Source organism: Opisthocomus hoazin, unplaced genomic scaffold (assembly GCF_030867145.1).
Source record: "Opisthocomus hoazin isolate bOpiHoa1 unplaced genomic scaffold, bOpiHoa1.hap1 HAP1_SCAFFOLD_268, whole genome shotgun sequence".
Taxonomy (NCBI): Eukaryota; Metazoa; Chordata; class Aves; order Opisthocomiformes; family Opisthocomidae; genus Opisthocomus; species Opisthocomus hoazin.
Genome location: NW_027448836.1, coordinates 26,249 through 42,516, shown reverse-complemented (window position 1 = coordinate 42,516; position 16,268 = coordinate 26,249). Strand labels below are relative to the sequence as shown.

General features: G+C 57.0%; 1 long non-coding RNA gene across 1 annotated transcript; it reads left to right on the top strand.

Moving 5' to 3' along the window:
• The first annotated feature begins 4,486 nt into the window (after nt 1-4,486).
• LOC142359427 (uncharacterized) lies at nt 4,487-6,794 on the top strand. The gene is made up of 2 exons (XR_012762346.1): nt 4,487-4,832; nt 6,063-6,794. It is a non-coding gene; the product is annotated as an uncharacterized LOC142359427 (long non-coding RNA).
• Nucleotides 6,795-16,268: the final 9,474 nt, after the last annotated feature.

Here is a 16,268-nt window from a genome sequence, read left to right as displayed (position 1 = left end):
TGGAGAGACTTGATAGCCATGAAGTCCGAGGAAATTGAACAGGCTGACTGTCCATATTATACAAAACTCCTTCGTTTCAGTGGCTATTAATAAATCATCTACATACTGCAATACTGTTCCCGCCTCATGAGGTCATTCCCACTGTTCCAAGTCTTTGGCTAATTGATTTCCAGAAAGAGTGGGGCTATTTTTAAAGCCCTGTGGCACCACCGTCCATGTCAGCTGCGTCTTTCTCCCAGAGTGAGGGTTTTCCCATTGAAATGCAAATAACAACTGACTTTCCGGACTTAATGGGAGGCACAAGGAAGCATCTTTTAGGTCCAGGATGGTAAACCAGGCCAATTCAGGTGTCAGTTTGGTTAATAACGTGTAAGGGTTTGCTACGACAGGATGTAAGTCCTCCACAGTCATATTGATGGCCCTAAGATCTTGTCCTATTCGGTAACTACCATCCGGTTTTCTAACTGGTAAAATGGCAGTGTTATATTCCGATTCACACTCAATTAATAGTCCGTATTTGATGAATCGTTCAATTACTGGTCGAATTCCTTCCCTGTCTTCCATTCTGAGGGGGTATTGCCTAATTCTTACAGACTGTGTTCCCTGCTGAAGTTTGACTACAATCAGGGAAGCGCTTTTCGCTCTTCCTGGCATTTCCGTAGCCCATACTCCTGGATATACCCGATTTTGAATTTTCTCAGGCACCCCTGCGTCAACAGGGGCATCTATAAGGGCTAAACTCAAAACTTCAATTAGCTGTTCGCTTCCCACCGGAGTTCTACTTTCCCTTTGTCAAAGGGTAGATTCCCCAGGTCCCCGTCAATCCTCCTTGATCTGCGCCTGTATCCCTTTTCTCCTCTATAACCTTTCTGGACAATCCTTTTTCCAGTGCCCTCTCTGCTTACACCATGCACATGGATTTTTCTCCAGAGGTCTCTTAAACCCTTCATTTCTAAATCCCTTGCTGTCCTGCAACGCCGCCACCAACATTGGCTTATCCCTCCTTCGATCTTCTTCTTCCCCATTGCTAAATACTCTCTGTGTTTCATCCAGCAAGCTCTCTTCAGTTTCTGCTGTCTGTTGTCCTTAGCTTTTGTGACTTTCTTCGGATGTCCCTCATGGACTGGCCTAAAAATCGAGACGCTAGCTGCTGGATCCCTATTTCTGATCCTGGCTCCAAAGGGGTGTGTCGCCTCATAGTGTCCCGTGATTAATGGAAAAACTCCGAGGGGGTTTCTTTCGGACCGTGCTGGACAGCATATAAAGCTGACCAGGTGATGGTTCTTGGGATTGCTCTCTCCATCCCTTTGGCGACCCATTTCCTATATGTATTTAGCAATTTCCTGTGGGCTCCCCTGTTGGGGTCCCAGTGGGGGACCTGTAATGGAAAACCATCCTTGATGTCTTCTCCGGTATTTTTGAGCTGATCACTTGCTAAATCTTGGGCTGTTTTTAGTATCAGCTGCTTCTCAGTCCCTCCACCGCTCAGGATGGTTTCAGAGGGTAAAGAACGTATCAGCATATGATGCTTCATCCCATTTTCCCTTCCTCCTTAAAAATAACATTAGTTGTAATAACACATTATAATTTAAGGTTCTGTTAAGGGGCCACTTTTCTCCATCATCTGGCTTCTGCAATGGACACCATTGCTTGCAATACTTTATAAGGGTTTTCTTATTCTCTGTACCACCCGTACCAGCAGTATCTTTCCAGTGAGCAAGTACACAACCTAAAGGGCTCTTCCACAAAATTCCTCCCTGAGAGTTACCCATTCTTATCTCCTTTTTACTTCCTCTCCTGATGAACTTCCATGCAAATTTCTCTACACTGTTTAATAGTTTTCTCCCAGTCCTCTGTCCACGCGTCCCAGATCCCTGGGATTAGGTGCCTTTTCCCACACACCACTTCGCTGTCTCAGGCTCTTGTTGGGACTCTCCCAAACATCAAACTGCGGATTTTGTAAAAGACATTTCAAACATTTTGCTCCCCGCCTACTGGACGCACAATACCACCTTCTTCCACACAGCCTACACGTTAACAACACCCATGCTTGATGGCAAGCTTCCTACAGTCCAGAGGCAAGTCCACACTCCAGGCAGGGGATTTCCCTTGCCTGGTTGCTGATTCTAAGGACTATATCCGTAACCGGAGGCTGTTCCCAATCTAGGGCCATTTCTTATCCAATAGCTTCCCTCCCTCAGACTTTCCTACGACTCAAGTCCAAACCATTTTAAGAGGGAGTCTCTCAACATACACAGGAACACCGATTATCTTACACATATGTAAAACAAGAAACAAGATCGACACAAAATTCTAAATTCTCTACAGTCACCTTCAGTTGGTGTCCGCCCAGCCAGTGGGAAGGTGGGCAGGATCCAGCCCGAGTGCGAAGCTGCGGGGCTGCGGCTGGAGGGGGTGGGTGCTCACGATGTCCTTTGCTCTGCTCTGAGCATCTGAAGGAAGGGGTGCAGGCAGGAGCAGGTGTGTGATGCGGCTCAGCACTTGGCTGCGTGGCTGGTGCTGTCACCGGGGTTTTGGCTTTCGTGATGATGGGACGCTCTTTGATGAGTCCAAGCTGGCAGGGAGAGGCTTTGCCCCTCTGGTCCCCACCTTGCAGTCCATCGACGGGGGAGGGGCGAGCAGAGAGTTTGCCAGTGAAGACTGAGGCAAAACTGTTGCTGAGCACCTCAGCCTTCTCCTCGTCTCTTGATAGGAGGTCACCGTTCTTGTTCAGCGGGGTGGGTACTCTTTCTTTAGCCTTCCATTTCTGGCTGACATGCCCGGAGAAGCCCTGCTTGTTATTCTTAGCATCCCTTGCCAAGTTGAGCTCCAGCTGCGCCTTGGCCCTCCTGACCTCATCCCTACACAACCGGGCAGCATCCCGGTACTCTTCCCAAGCTACCTGTCCCCGCTTCCACTGCCTGTGCAGTTCCCTCGTGCCCTTTCGTTTGAGCAGCAGGTCTCGACTCAGCCGTGCTGGTCTCCTCCCTTCCTTGCCTGACTTCTTACACCTGGGGACTAAGAGCTCCTGCGCTCTCTGGAAAGCATCCTTCAAGAAGTGCCAACTCTTTTCTGCTCTCTTGTCCCTGCAGGCACTTTCCCGTGGGGTCCGACTGGCTGACTGTTTGAAGAGCTGCAAGTTGGCTTCCCAAAAGTTCAGGGTCCTGACTATACTCCTCTCCCACATCCCTCAGGACTGTGAACTCCAGCGATGCGTGATCACTGCAGACAGATGGGACCCTCGCGTTGGACACCCAGCTTGGCACCGGCAATCGAGGTGCCAAGAAGAGCTGTGCTTCAGGAGCAACCACTTGGGAAGCAGTCCAGCTCCTCCATGTGCTGCTAATGTTTCTCCAGATCCTCCAGATCCCCGACTCCAGCACCCTACGGGCAACTTGGAGTCTCTCCAGGCGCTTTCTGCCAGAGGCTCCATTCTGCCCCTGGACCCACATAAAACTGAGGGAGCATGACGCTGAGGCCTGTAAATGGCAAAGGGAGAGCAGGAGGTGTGCAGCAAGGGGCAGGAGGGAAGGTTTGAGCATCCCCAACAAGACAGAGCTGTGACCTGATCCCCTCTGTGTGAAAAGCATTCAGAGTTTAGCTTTTCTCTGTGAGGAACAACAAAGCTACAGGCCTGTGCACCCAAAGGGATAGAAGGGGAGGCGTGGGCATCCATGAGAAGAGAGAGCTTGGACTCGATCCACTCCACGTGAAAATTCTTCAGACGCTACGCACATGTGGCTTCTGGTCCCACATAAAACTGAGGAGCACAAGGCTGAGGCCCACACGAGGCCAAGGGAGAGCAGGAGATGTGCAGCAAGGGACAGGGGGGGAGGATCGGGCATGGGGCACCTCAGCCCAGCCCCAGGTCCATCCTCCTGCCCAGCTCTGCTGCCCTAAGGTGGCCCCTGAGCTTGGGTCCTGAGCGCTCCCTTTCCAGGACGGCTACAAGACAGTGCTGAGGCTGTTCCTTATCTCAGCACCCAGGGAAAGTTCACTGCCTCGCAAGGAGTCCTCCTGTCCCTGGCACCCCAGCTTCCAGCCAGTTTAACCCCTTCTTGCCATTGGGTGTCCTTGCCCTTCAGGCCAGATGGATCCTCACTGACCAGTGACCCCTGTGGAGCAGTTACAGTCAGAATTAGCCCTTCAAGGGTCCCACGCCACCCCAAAACCACCCAAGAAACCCAGCAGCACCCCAAACTGCTGCCACTGCTCGTGGCTGTGCCCACCACCTGCGGCCCCCATCCTCTTGGCACCTCCCTGCAGAGATGTGCCTGAACTCGGTGAGGTTCCTGCTGGGCCACTTCTGCAGCCCCCCCAGGTCCCTCTGGACACCAGCACACCCACTGGGGTACCGGCCAGCCCCTGCCCCAGTTTGGTGGGTGCCAGCGGTGCCTGGTGCCAGCCCGTCCCTGCTGGGCTCGGGCACTGAGGGGGTTGCACCCCCACCCGCGTGATGGCTGGATGAACCATGACACCGGGGACAGAGAAAACATTTAATATTTGAACAATTCAGATGGGAGGGCAGCCCAGGGGGGTTCCCATCCCCGCACGCCCCAGCCGCTCAGTGGTAGGGGATCCCCTTGTCCTTGTGGAACCATCGCTGCCACTACTGGGACTTGCAGCATCGGTCACGTAGGGGCTGAAAGTGGCATCTCCACCAGGCCTTGAGGCGTCGCCAGCCCTTCCGCAGGCACCGTCCTGCCCTGCATGGAGACCAGGCCGCTCGGCCATGCGCCCTGCCTGTGGGCTCCAGTTGCTGGGGTCTGGTCTCTGCCTGGGTGCTGCTGTTGGAAGCAGCAGAGATGCTGCTGGCCGGTCGTCCCAGGGAGGTAATGATGTCTGCCACCTCTGAGCTGCTTCTTTCTGGCCCCGTGGGGCTGCTCCTCTCGAGCCCCTTGGGACTGGTCCTTTCTGGTGCCATGGGGCTGATCCTCTTTGACGCTGTCGGGCTCCTCACGCTCTGCCCTGTGGAGGTGCTGATTCCTGACACCATGGAGCTGCTCCTTTCCAGCTCCATGGAGCTGAGGGTCTCCGGGCTCATTGCTCTGTCCCAGTGTAGGACCCCATCCACAGCCTCGTCCACGTTGTCATCAATGCATGGCACGTCTTCTCTGAGGCTCTGGGGCCACACTGCCAGAGGGACGTCCTCCTCCGTCTTGGTGGGGGGACGTGGGAGCTCCCCAGGGGAGGTCCCACCACAGGCTCCCCTGCTTCCCCCCTCTCCCCCTTGATCCTGAGCCTGCAGTGCCTGCAGCAGCTCGCGTCGCTGCTGCGTTGACAGCGGGTTGTCCCGGATGGCGCGGATGAACTCTGGGATGAGCTGCGCCATGGTCATGGGCATGTGTGGGGAGCTGGTGGGGGGTGGCTGCACATGTCTGGGGCTCTGTACCCTGTCCTCCTTGTCCCCGGGGTCCTGGTCTTCCTCTGCCCCCGACACTGGCTGCAGTGGGTGGTCCTGGCCACGGTCTGGCTCCGCCTGCCCCACCGAGATGCAAAGAGGCTTGCGGGACTGGGAGGGTGCTGAGCGGTTGAGTGCCGGCGGCTCCATCATCGCACCACGCCAGGAATGTGAGAAGGCGTAGACCGAGCCCATGGAAATGGAGCTGCTGTGTGACAGGGGGACCAGGGAGGTCAGCAAGGCCAGCGGGGCTGTGCTCCACTCCTCCGTGCTGTCCCTGCAGAGGAGGAGAGAGAAGAGACCCCGCTGCACCCCGGCCCCTCCACCGGGACCCACGGGCAGCAGCCCGACCTCGGCCGGCGGGCAGGGCTGGGCAGTGCGGGCAGGGGCAGGGCATGGGGAGAGGGGTCTGGGGCAGGATTTGGGGACTCCCCCAGCACTCACACTGTCTCCACGCTCGGCAAGGCCTTCACCGCTCTTACATTAGCAGTGGGAGAATCTACAGAGGGAGGAGATGGAGTGAGCGGCCGTCAGCCCCCGGCACAGCCCCGGCTCAGCGCTGCCGTGGGGTGTTGGCTGTTTGCAGGGCGCTTGGTGCTGGGGCCACTCACCTCTCCGGTTCTGTTCCCAGGCTCTCACCACGTTCATCCCGACGTTCCAGGTGCTTCCAGAAACGCTGCAGGGCAACCAGGAGATAACGGCAGACTGAAGCCCCCAGCCAGCTGCCTGCTCTCGCAGAGCCCTTTTATAGCAGGCAGGCACACCCCCCTTTATGACACCGTGAGCCATGCCAGGCCCCCTTTGTGACACCGCGGGGCAGTCCGAGCTGTGCAGGCACAGGGTACGGGTGCCGGGTACAGGGCACAGGCACAGGGTGCCGGGACATTCCAGCACTGGGAGGCGCATTCAGCAGAAGCCACTCGCCTCGCTAGCACCAGGGAATCTGCCACTCGGCCTGGACCTGCTCGACCCAAACCCCTGCGCACTGTGGGAGGAGAGAAGGTCCCTGGGACACATCTAAGGAACTGGCCGGGAAAAACAGTCTGGGCTCTTCCCTCCTCGGGACAGGGAAAACCTATCCACGGGATCGATTCTGCTCAAGCACCTGCACGCATCTGGTGGGTAATGTGGAAGGATGGGGGAGTCCAGGGTGTACCTTGAGGGGTGCAGCTGTGGCTGAAGGACAGGAGGAAAGGAACAAAGAAACAGGATGCCAGACCCCAACTGCTAGCCAAGCGTGAAGATTGGGTGAACGACACAAGATGATCAATCAGAAGCACAAAGGAACCGCGTGCCAAGAGACCCTCACCAATGAGATTCAAGGGGTGAGGGAGAAGGGAATATAAAAATGTTATGGATACCCAGTAAAGTGCTTCTGCTTCTGTCTGCTTTCTATTGCTGTGCTTGCTTCGTTTTTGACTGCCGTAACATATTGTGGCATGCTGCCACACCTTTCCACCTCCATGGAGCTGAGGGTCTCTGGGCCCACTTCTCTGTCCTTGTGTAGGACCCCATCCAAAGCTTCGTCCACGTCCTCGTCAATCCATGGCAGCTGTGCTCCAGGGCTCTGGGGCCACACTCTGGCCCTCAGCTGTTGCAGCTGGACCTGCTCCTCTGTCTTGGTGAGTGGACATGGGAGCTCCCCAGGGGAGGTCCCACCACAGGCTCCCCTGCTTCCCCCCTCTCCCCCTTGATCCTGAGCCTGCAGTGCCTGCAGCAGCTCGCGTCGCTGCTGCGTTGACAGCGGGTTGTCCCGGATGGCGCGGATGAACTCTGGGATGAGCTGCGCCACGGTCATGGGCATGTGTGGGGAGCTGGTGGGGGGTGGCTGCACGTTTGGGGCTCTGTACCCTGTCCTCCTTGTCCCCAGGGACCTGGTCTTGCTCTGCCCCCGACACTGGCGGCTGTGATGGGTCCTGGCCACGGTCTGGCTCCGGCTCCCCCACCGAGTCGCAGACAGCACTGGGGGACTGGGAGGGTGCTGAGCGGTTGAGTGCTGCCAGCTCCGCCATCGGACTGGGCCAAGACTCCAGGAGGGAGTAGAGCGAGCCCATGGAAATGGAGCTGCTGTGCAACAGGGAGGCCAGGGAGCCCAGGGAGTCCACGGAAGCCAGCGAAGCCCGCGGGGCCTTGCTCCACGCCTCCGTGCTGTCCGTGCAGAGGAGGAGAGAGAAGAGACCCCGCTGCACCCCGGCCCCTCCACCGGGACCCACGAGCAGCACCCCGACCTCGGCCGGCGGGCAGGGCTGGGCAGTGCGGGCAGGGCCAGGCACGGTGTCATGGTCTGGGGCAGGATTTGGGGACTCCCCCAGCACTCACCCTGTGTCCACGCTCGGCATGGGCTTCCTCTTTGGCATCTCCAGAGCCGGGCGCAGCCCTCCCGCAGGCACCATGCTGCCTTGCACGTCCCTGGGTAGCCTGGCCACGCGCCCTGCCTGTGGGCATTTGCTGCTGGGCTCTGGTCTCTGCCAGGGTGCTCCTGCCCGGAGCAGCAGGGATGGTGCTGGCTGGTCCTCCCATGGAGGTCATGATGTCTGCTGCGACGGAGCTTCTTCTGTCTGGCCCCGTGGGGCTGCTCCTCTCGAGCCACTTGGGACTGGTCCTTTGTGGCCCCATGGGGCTGCTCCGGTCAAGTGACTTGGGACTGCTCTAGCCCGGCTCTGTGGGGTTGCTCCTCTTCAGTTCCATTAGGCTCTTCCTGCCCAGCCCCACGGGGCTGCTTCTGGACGGTGCCATGGAGCTGCTCCTTTCCATCCCCTTGGGCCTCCTCCTGTCCATGGCCATAGGGCTGCTCGTGTCTGGTCCCATGGACGTGCTGCTGCCCTGTCCCAAGGAGCTTTTTTCTGACTGCATGGGGCTGCTCCTCTTCAGTTCTGTCGGGCTCCTCTTCTCCTGCTCCACGGGGCTGCTCCTGCCTGACACCATGGAGCTTAAGCAACAGATATGGGGCTCTGGAATGTGAGGGACCGGCCACAGAGGATGTGGGTGAAGGTGAGGCTCCATCCAGGGGGTTGCCTAGAACGAGTCAGACAGCCCCAAGAATTACGACTGCCTCAACTAAGAAAAAAAGGAGGGTCATTGTCATAGGTGATTCCCTTCTGAGGGGAACAGAGGGCCCGATCTGCTGACCGGACCCATCCCACAGGGAAGTCTGCTGCCTCCCTGGGGCCCGGGTTAGGGATGTTGCGAAGAAACTCCCTGGTCTGGTGCAGCCTTCTGATTACTACCCCCTCTTGGTAATGCAGGTTGGCGGGGACGAGATCGCAGAAAGAAGTTCCAAGGCCATCAAAAGGGACTTCAGGGCACTGGGGCGATTGGTTGAGGGATCAGGGGCGCAGGTGGTGTTTTCCTCCATCCCATCAGTGGCAGGGAACAGCACTGAAAGCGGCAGGAAAACTCACCTGGTTAACAGGTGTCTCAGGGACTGGTGCCATCGGTCAAATTTTGGCTTCTTTGATCACGGGGAGGTGTACACAGCACCGGGCCTGCTGGCGACAGGTGGAACTCAGCTATCTCAAAGGGGAAAAAGGATTCTTGGCCACGAGCTGGCGGGGCTCATTGAGAGGGCTTTAAACTAGGTTCGAAGGGGGAAGGGGACATCGCCCAGCTCACTAGGGATGAGCCTAGGCTTGGAGTGCCAAGGCCAGGGGTGAGATTGACAGCCCAGCTCAAGTGTGTTTACACCAACGCACGTAGCATGGGCAACAAACAGGAGGAGCTGGAAGCCATTATACAGCAGGACGGCTACGACTTGGTCGCCATCACAGAAACGTGGTGGGACAACTCGCATGACTGGCATGCTGTCATAGATGGCTACAGACTCTTTAGGAAAGACAGGCCAACAAGGAGAGGTGGGGGAGTTGCTCTATATGTGAGGGAGCAACTGGAATGCATTGAGCTTGGCCTGGGGGCAAATGAGGAACAAGTTGAAAGCTTGTGGGTTAGAATGAAGGGACAGGCTCATAAGGGTGACATTACGGTGGGTGTGTACTACAGGCCACCTGACCAGGAGGAGGAGGTTGATGAGGCCTTCTACAGGCAGCTGCAAGCAGCCTCACAGTCACAGGCCCTGGTTCTCATGGGGGACTTCAACCACCCTGACATCAGCTGGGAAGACCATACAGCTAGGCAGGCGCAATCCAGGAGGTTCCTACAGAGCATCGACGATAACTTTCTGATGCAAGTGGTGGAGGAACCAACAAGGAAAGGCGCGCTGCTGGACCTTGTGTTAACAAACAAGGAGGGACTGGTGGAGGATGTGAAGGCTGGAGGTAGACTCGGCTGCAGTGACCATGAAATGGTCGAGTTCAGGATCCTGCGTGGAGGAAGCAGGGCGATAAGCAGGATCAAAACCCTGGACCTCAGGAGGGCTGACTTTGCCCTCTTCAAGGAGCTACTGGGAGGAATCCCGTGGGCCAGGGCTCTCGAAGGCAGGGGGGTCCATGAGTGCTGGTCGCTCTTTAAACAGCACTTCTTCCATGCACAGGAGCAATGCATCCCCCTGAGAAAGAAATCGAGCAAAGGAGGCAGGAGACCTGCATGGTTAAACAAGGAGCTTCTAGCGGAGATCAGGCAGAAGAGAAAGGTCCATGGAATGTGGAAAGAGGGACAGGCCACTTGGGAAGAGTACAGAAACGTGGTGAGAGCATGCAGGGATGCGACGAGGAAGGCCAGGGCCCACCTGGAATTGAAGCTGTCAAGGGATGTCAAAAACAACAAGAAGGGCTTCTTCAACTACATCAGCAGCAAAAGGCAGGCTAGGGACAATGTGGGGCCGCTGCTGAATGAGGCGGGTGTCCTGGTGACGGGGGATGCGGAGAAGGCAGAGCTACTGAATGCCTTCTTTGCTTCAGTCTTCAGTGCTAAGACTGGCCCTCAGGAATCCCAGGCCCCGGAGGTAGGAGAATAAGCCTACAAAGAGGACGACTTTCCCTTGGTCGAGGAGGACTGTGTGAGGGATCGCTTAAGTGATTTGGATGTCCACAAATCCATGGGCCCTGATGGAATGCACCCACGAGTGCTGAGGGAGCTGGCGGATGTCATTGCTGAGCCACTCTCCATCATCTTTGAGAGGTCCTGGAGGACAGGAGAGGTGCCGGAGGACTGGAGAAAGGCCAATGTCACTCCAATCTTCAAAAAGGGCAAGAAGGAGGACCCAGGGAACTACAGGCCGGTCAGCCTCACCTCCATCCCGGGAAAGGTGATAGAGCAGCTTATCCTGGAGGCCATCAACGAGCAAGTGGAGGAAAAGAAGGTTATCAGGAGTAGTCAGCATGGATTCACCAAGGGGAAATCATGCCTGACCAATCTGATAGCTTTCTACGATGACATGACTGGCTGGGTAGACGAAGGGAGAGCCGTGGATGTTGTCTACCTTGACTTCAGCGAGGCTTTCGACACGGTCTCCCATCACATCCCCCTAGGGAAGCTGAGAAAGTGTGGGCTGGATGAGTGGTCAGTGAGGTGGATTGACAACTGGCTGAATGGCAGAGCTCAGAGGGTTGGCATCAGCGGCGCTGAGTCTGGTTGGAGGCCGGTAAAAAGTGGTGTCCCGCAGGGGTCAGTACTGGGTCCAGTCTTGTTCAACTTCTTCATCAATGACCTGGATGAAGAGTTAGAGTGTACCCTCAGCCAGTTTGCTGATGACACCAAACTGGGAGGTGTGGTGGACACACCAGCAGGCTGTGCTGCCATTCAGCGTGACCTGGACAGGCTGGAGAGTTCGGCAGAGAGGAACCTGATGAGGTTCAACAAAGGCAAATGCAGGGTCCTGCACCTGGGGAGGAACAACCCAATACACCAGTAGAGGCTTGGGGCGGACCTGCTGGAGAGCAGCTGTGCAGAGAGGGACCTGGGTGTCCTGGTGGACGACAGGTTGACCATGAGCCAGCAGTGTGCCCTGGCTGCCAAGAAGGCCAGTGGGATTCTGGGGTGCATTAGGAGGAGCGTGGCCAGCAGGTCGTCGGCCAGTTCCTGCTGGCCCATTTCTGCAGCCCACCCAGGTCCCTCTGGACACCAGCACACCCACTGGGGTACCGGCCAGCCCCAGCCCCAGTTTGGTGGGTGCCAGCGGTGCCTGGTGCCAACCCGTCCCTGCTGGGCTTGGGCACTGAGGGCGTGGCACCCCCACCTGCGTGATGGGTGGATGAACCACAACACCAGGGACAGGGAAAACATTTAATTTGTGAACAATTCAGGTGGGAGGGAAGCCCAGGGGGGTTCCCAGCCCCACACGCCCAGGCCGTTCAGTCGCAGGGGAACCTGTTGGTCTTGTGGAACCATCGCTGCCACCACGGGGCCTTGCAGTATCGGCTGCGTTGGGGCCGTCAGCGGCGTCTCCACCAGGCCTTGAGGCGTCACCAGCCCTCCCGCAGGCACCGTCCTGCCTTGCACAGCCCCAGGGCTGCCCAGCCACACGCCTTTCCTGTGGGCACCCGCTGCTGGGGCCCGGTCTCTGCCTGGGTGCTGCTGCCCAGAGCAGCGGGGATGCTGCTGGCTGGTCCCATGGAGCTGCTCCTGCCAGGCCATGTTGGGCTTCTTCTCTTCAGTTCCATCAGGCTGATCCTGCCCAGGCCCAAGCTTCTGCACTGAGCCATGGAGCTGCTCCTTTCGAGCCCCTTGGAGCTTCTACTCTCCATGGCAATAGTGATGCTCGTGCCTGGTCCCACGGACCTGCTGCTTCCCAGTCCCATGAAGCTGCTCCTACCTGGTCCCATGGAGCGGCTTCTGTCTGGCCCCATGAGGCCGCTGCTCTTCACTTCCATTGGACTCCTCCTGCCCAGCCCCACTGCGCTGCTTCTAACGGTGCCATGGAGCTGCTCCTTTTGATCCCCTTGGGGCTTCTCCTGTCCTTGGCCAAGAGCCTCTTCTGTCAGGTGCCATGAAGCTGCTGCTGCTTGGTCCCATGGAGCTGTTTTTTGGTGCTCTGTGGGGCTGCTCTTCTTCAGTTCTGTCGGGCTCCTCTTCTCCAGCTCCATGGGGCTGCACCTGCCCGTCCCCATAGGCCTCCTGCCCAGCCCCGTGCAGCTGCTGCTTCCCAGCTCCATGGAGCTGAGTGTCTGCGGGCCCTTTTCCCTGTCCTTGTCTACGACACCATCCACAGCCTCGTCCACATCCTCGTCCATCACGGGAGGTCTGCTCCAAGGCTCTGGGGCCACACTCTCAGATGGACCTGCTCCTCCTTCCTCATGTGTGGACATGGGAGCTCGCCAGGAGAGGTCCCACCACAGGCTCCCGTGCCACCATCTTCTCCCCCTTGATGCTGGGCCTGCAGCTCCCGCAGCAGGTTGCAGCGCTGCTCCATTGACGCCTGGTTGGCCCGGATGACTTGGATGAGCTCTGGGATGAGTTCCCCTGTGGCTGTGGCCATGGCTGTGGGGATGCTGGAGGTCGGCTTCAGATGTATGGGTCTCTGTGCCCTGTGCTCCTTGTCCCCGGGGACCTGCTCTTGTGCTGTCCCCGCCACTGGCTCCAGTGGTGGGTGGGTCCTGGTCACAGTCCGTCTGCGGCTCGCCACTGGCCCCCCAATAGACTTGGGGGGCCGGGAGGGTGCTGAGCGGTTGAGCACCGCCAGCTTTGCCATCGCACTGGGCCAGGGCTCCGGGAAGGAGCAGAGGGAGCCCATGGAAATGGAGCTGCTCTGCGACAGGGAGGCCAGGGAGTCCATGGAGGCCAGCGGGGCCTGCGGGCACAGGCGCTCCCTGCTCCACGCCTCCGTGCTGGCCCTGCAGAGGAGGAGAGGGAAGAGACCCCGCTGCACCCCGGCCCCTCCGGTGGGACCTATGGTCAGCACCCCGTCCTCGGCTGGCGGGCAGGGCTGGGCAGCTGCCCAAACTAGGAGTCCAAGCTCATGGCATGGACAGGCGTACTCTTCACTGGGTGGATGGTCACAACGACCCCATGCAATGGCACAGGCTTAGGGAAGAGTGGACTGGTGCAGTTCGCAGTCCTGAGGGATGAGGGTCAGGCAAAGTGTACAGTCAAGGAGCCCGAATTTTAGGAAAGCAAACTTCCAGCTCTTCAAGGAGTGAGTCAATGGGAGCCCTGGAACACTGCCCTGAGGGACAAGGGAGCAGAACAGAGCTGGCAGATCTTTAGGGACGCTTTCCATAGAGAAGAGCTCTCAATCCCCAGCTGCATGAAATCCAGAAAGGGAGGCAAGAGACTGGCCTGGCTGAGTCGAGAGAAAAGTAGCTGGGGGTGCTGGTCTCTTCGACTGGGATCGTCCTGCCCAGCCCCGTGGGGCTACTCCTGCCTGGGTCCATGAAGCACCTTCTGTGCAGGCGTGCAGAGCTGCTCCTGCTCAGCTCTGCGCTGTTGGTCCCGTCCGGCTGTTTTTTCACGGCTCCGCGGAGCTGCTGCAGTCTGCTGCTGTCCTTGTCCTTGTCCATGTCTCATCTGCAGCCTTGTGTACGTCCACCCCCGGCAGCTCTACTCCCCGGCTCCACGGCCACGCTGTGACCCCCAGCAACCCCTGATGGACCTGCACCTCTGTCCTGAGGGGGGTCGGCACAGGGGCTCCCCAGGGTTGTGGGGGTCCCACCTGCGAGCAAGCTCTGCCATGGGGAACGGTAGCGGCCGCCCACACCAGGAGCCCCAGAAGGGAGCGGCGAGGGCTCGTCGAGGGGGACTCTGTGCTGAGGGGCAGCGAGGCAGGCGCCTGTGGGCCCGGCCGGGAATGCCGTGACGCCGGCTGCCTTCCGGGTGCTGAGGGCCGGGGGGTGGCTGGAGGAGGCCCCAGCTTGTGAGGAACAGGCACTGTCAGCCGCTGTGGCTGCTTCCCCTGGGCACGAATGGCACGGCCAGCGGGAAGGTGGGCAGGATCCAGCCAGAGTGCGAAGCTGCGGGGCTGCGGCTGGAGGGGGTGGGTGCTCACGATGTCCTTTCCTCTGCTCTGAGGTTGCCAGTGAAGACTGAGGCAAAACTGTTGTTGAGCACCTCAGCCTTCTCCTTGTCCCTTGATAGGAGGTCACCGTTCTCTTTCAGCGGGGTGGGTACTCAATTTGCCACTGCTGCCCTGGATAGTTTCCTTTCCCTATCTGCCCTAGTGGGGCCTTAGGTCCGACCTTTGGGTTGCTTTGTAGACACACCTCACACTGTTGGGTCACTTGTTTAATAGTTGTATCTAGATTTCGGGCAACCATGAGCCGATTCAAATATTTATGCAGGGCTTCCGTTCCCCAATGAGATTTCTTATGTTCTGCCATAACTACAGCCCATAAGAGAGAAAATGGTATTCTTATCTTACCCTGAGGAGTCTTAGCCCCCCTGTCTTTCTCTGTTTTTCCTCCCAAATCTTCAATTAATTTTTGGTCCTCCTTAGAGTATTTGGGTTCACAATCAATTTGTATTTTACCGCCTGGGACTAAAGGTTGCACCCCCAATCCGCTCTGTTCAGCCACTCTTCCAGCCTCAGGATCTGCCATGGCATTGCCCAGCTGTTGAGCAGTGTCCCCTCTCTGGTGAGCTTTACAGTGCATGATAGCTACTTTCTCAGGTAGTTGTACAGCTTCCAGGAGCTGAAGAATTTCTTTGGCATGTTTGATATGTTCTCCTTGGGTAAATGGGAGTCCTCTTTCCTTCTCTACAGCCCCATGGGCGTGTGTTACCCCAAAAGCGTATTTAGAATCTGTCCAGATATTAATTTTCTTGCCTTTGGCTAGTTCTAATGCTCGAGTTGGAGCTATTATTTCTGCCTTTTGAGCTGAGGTGCTCAGGGCAAGGGCTTTTGACTCGATTACCTGATCCGTAGTGGTTACCGCGTATCCTGCCTTGTGGACACCTTGTTGAACAAAGCTGCTTCCATCCGTGTACCAGGAATCTTCAGCATCTTCCGGCGGCTTCGCTTTTAGGTCAGGTGGGCTGGAATAGACTGCTTTGATCGCTTCCAAGCAGTCATGCGATACTGGTTCCCCTGTGGTCCCGCTGAGGAAAGATGCTGGCTCGACAATGTCAGTAACCACTATTTCTATGTCATCTTGCTCTACCAGGATAGCTTGATACTTAAGGAACCTTTGTGGTGAGAGCCAATGTCCCCCCTTCACTTGTAATACTGCCGACGCAGCAGGAGATAGCAACACCGTGGTCTTCTGGCCTAGGGTAAACTTAGGTGCTTCTTGGATATTTAATAGCACTGCTGCTGTTGCCCTTAGGCAGCTAGGCCAGCCTTTGCTTACTTCATCCAGCTGCTTAGAGAAGTACACGACTGCCCATTGATGTGGTCCCAGATTCTGCGCTAGGATTCCCAGGGCAAGTCCCTGCTTCTCATGAGAAAATAACCAGAGGGGCTTAGTAGTGTCTGGCAGTCCTAAAGCCGGGGCATCCATTAGCTTTTTCTTTAGCTGTTGGAATGCCTTTTCTGCTTCCTCATTCCAAATGAGGATCTTTTTATCAGATTTTAATAGTTCATAGAGCGGTTTTACCAAGAGTCCATAGTTCTAGATCCAGAAGCAACACCACCCCGTCATTCCCAAGAAGGTGCGGAGCTCCTTCGCTGTCTGTGGTGGTGGGGTCTGGCAGATGGCCTCTTTTCTTGCTGTTCCCAATGTTCGTTGGCCCGCATTTATCTGGTATCCAAGGTAGTTCAGCGGTTGTTGAGCGATTTGGGCCTTCTGTGGAGAGACTTGATAGCCATGAAGTCCGAGGAAATTGAACAGGCTGACTGTCCATATTATACAAAACTCCTTCGTTTCAGTGGCTATTAATAAATCATCTACATACTGCAATACTGTTCCCGCCTCATGAGGTCATTCCCACTGTTCCAAGTCTTTGGCTAATTGATTTCCAGAAAGAGTGGGGCTATTTTTAAAGCCCTGTGGCACCACCATCCATGTCGTCTTTCTCCCAGAGTGAGGGTTTTCCCATTGAA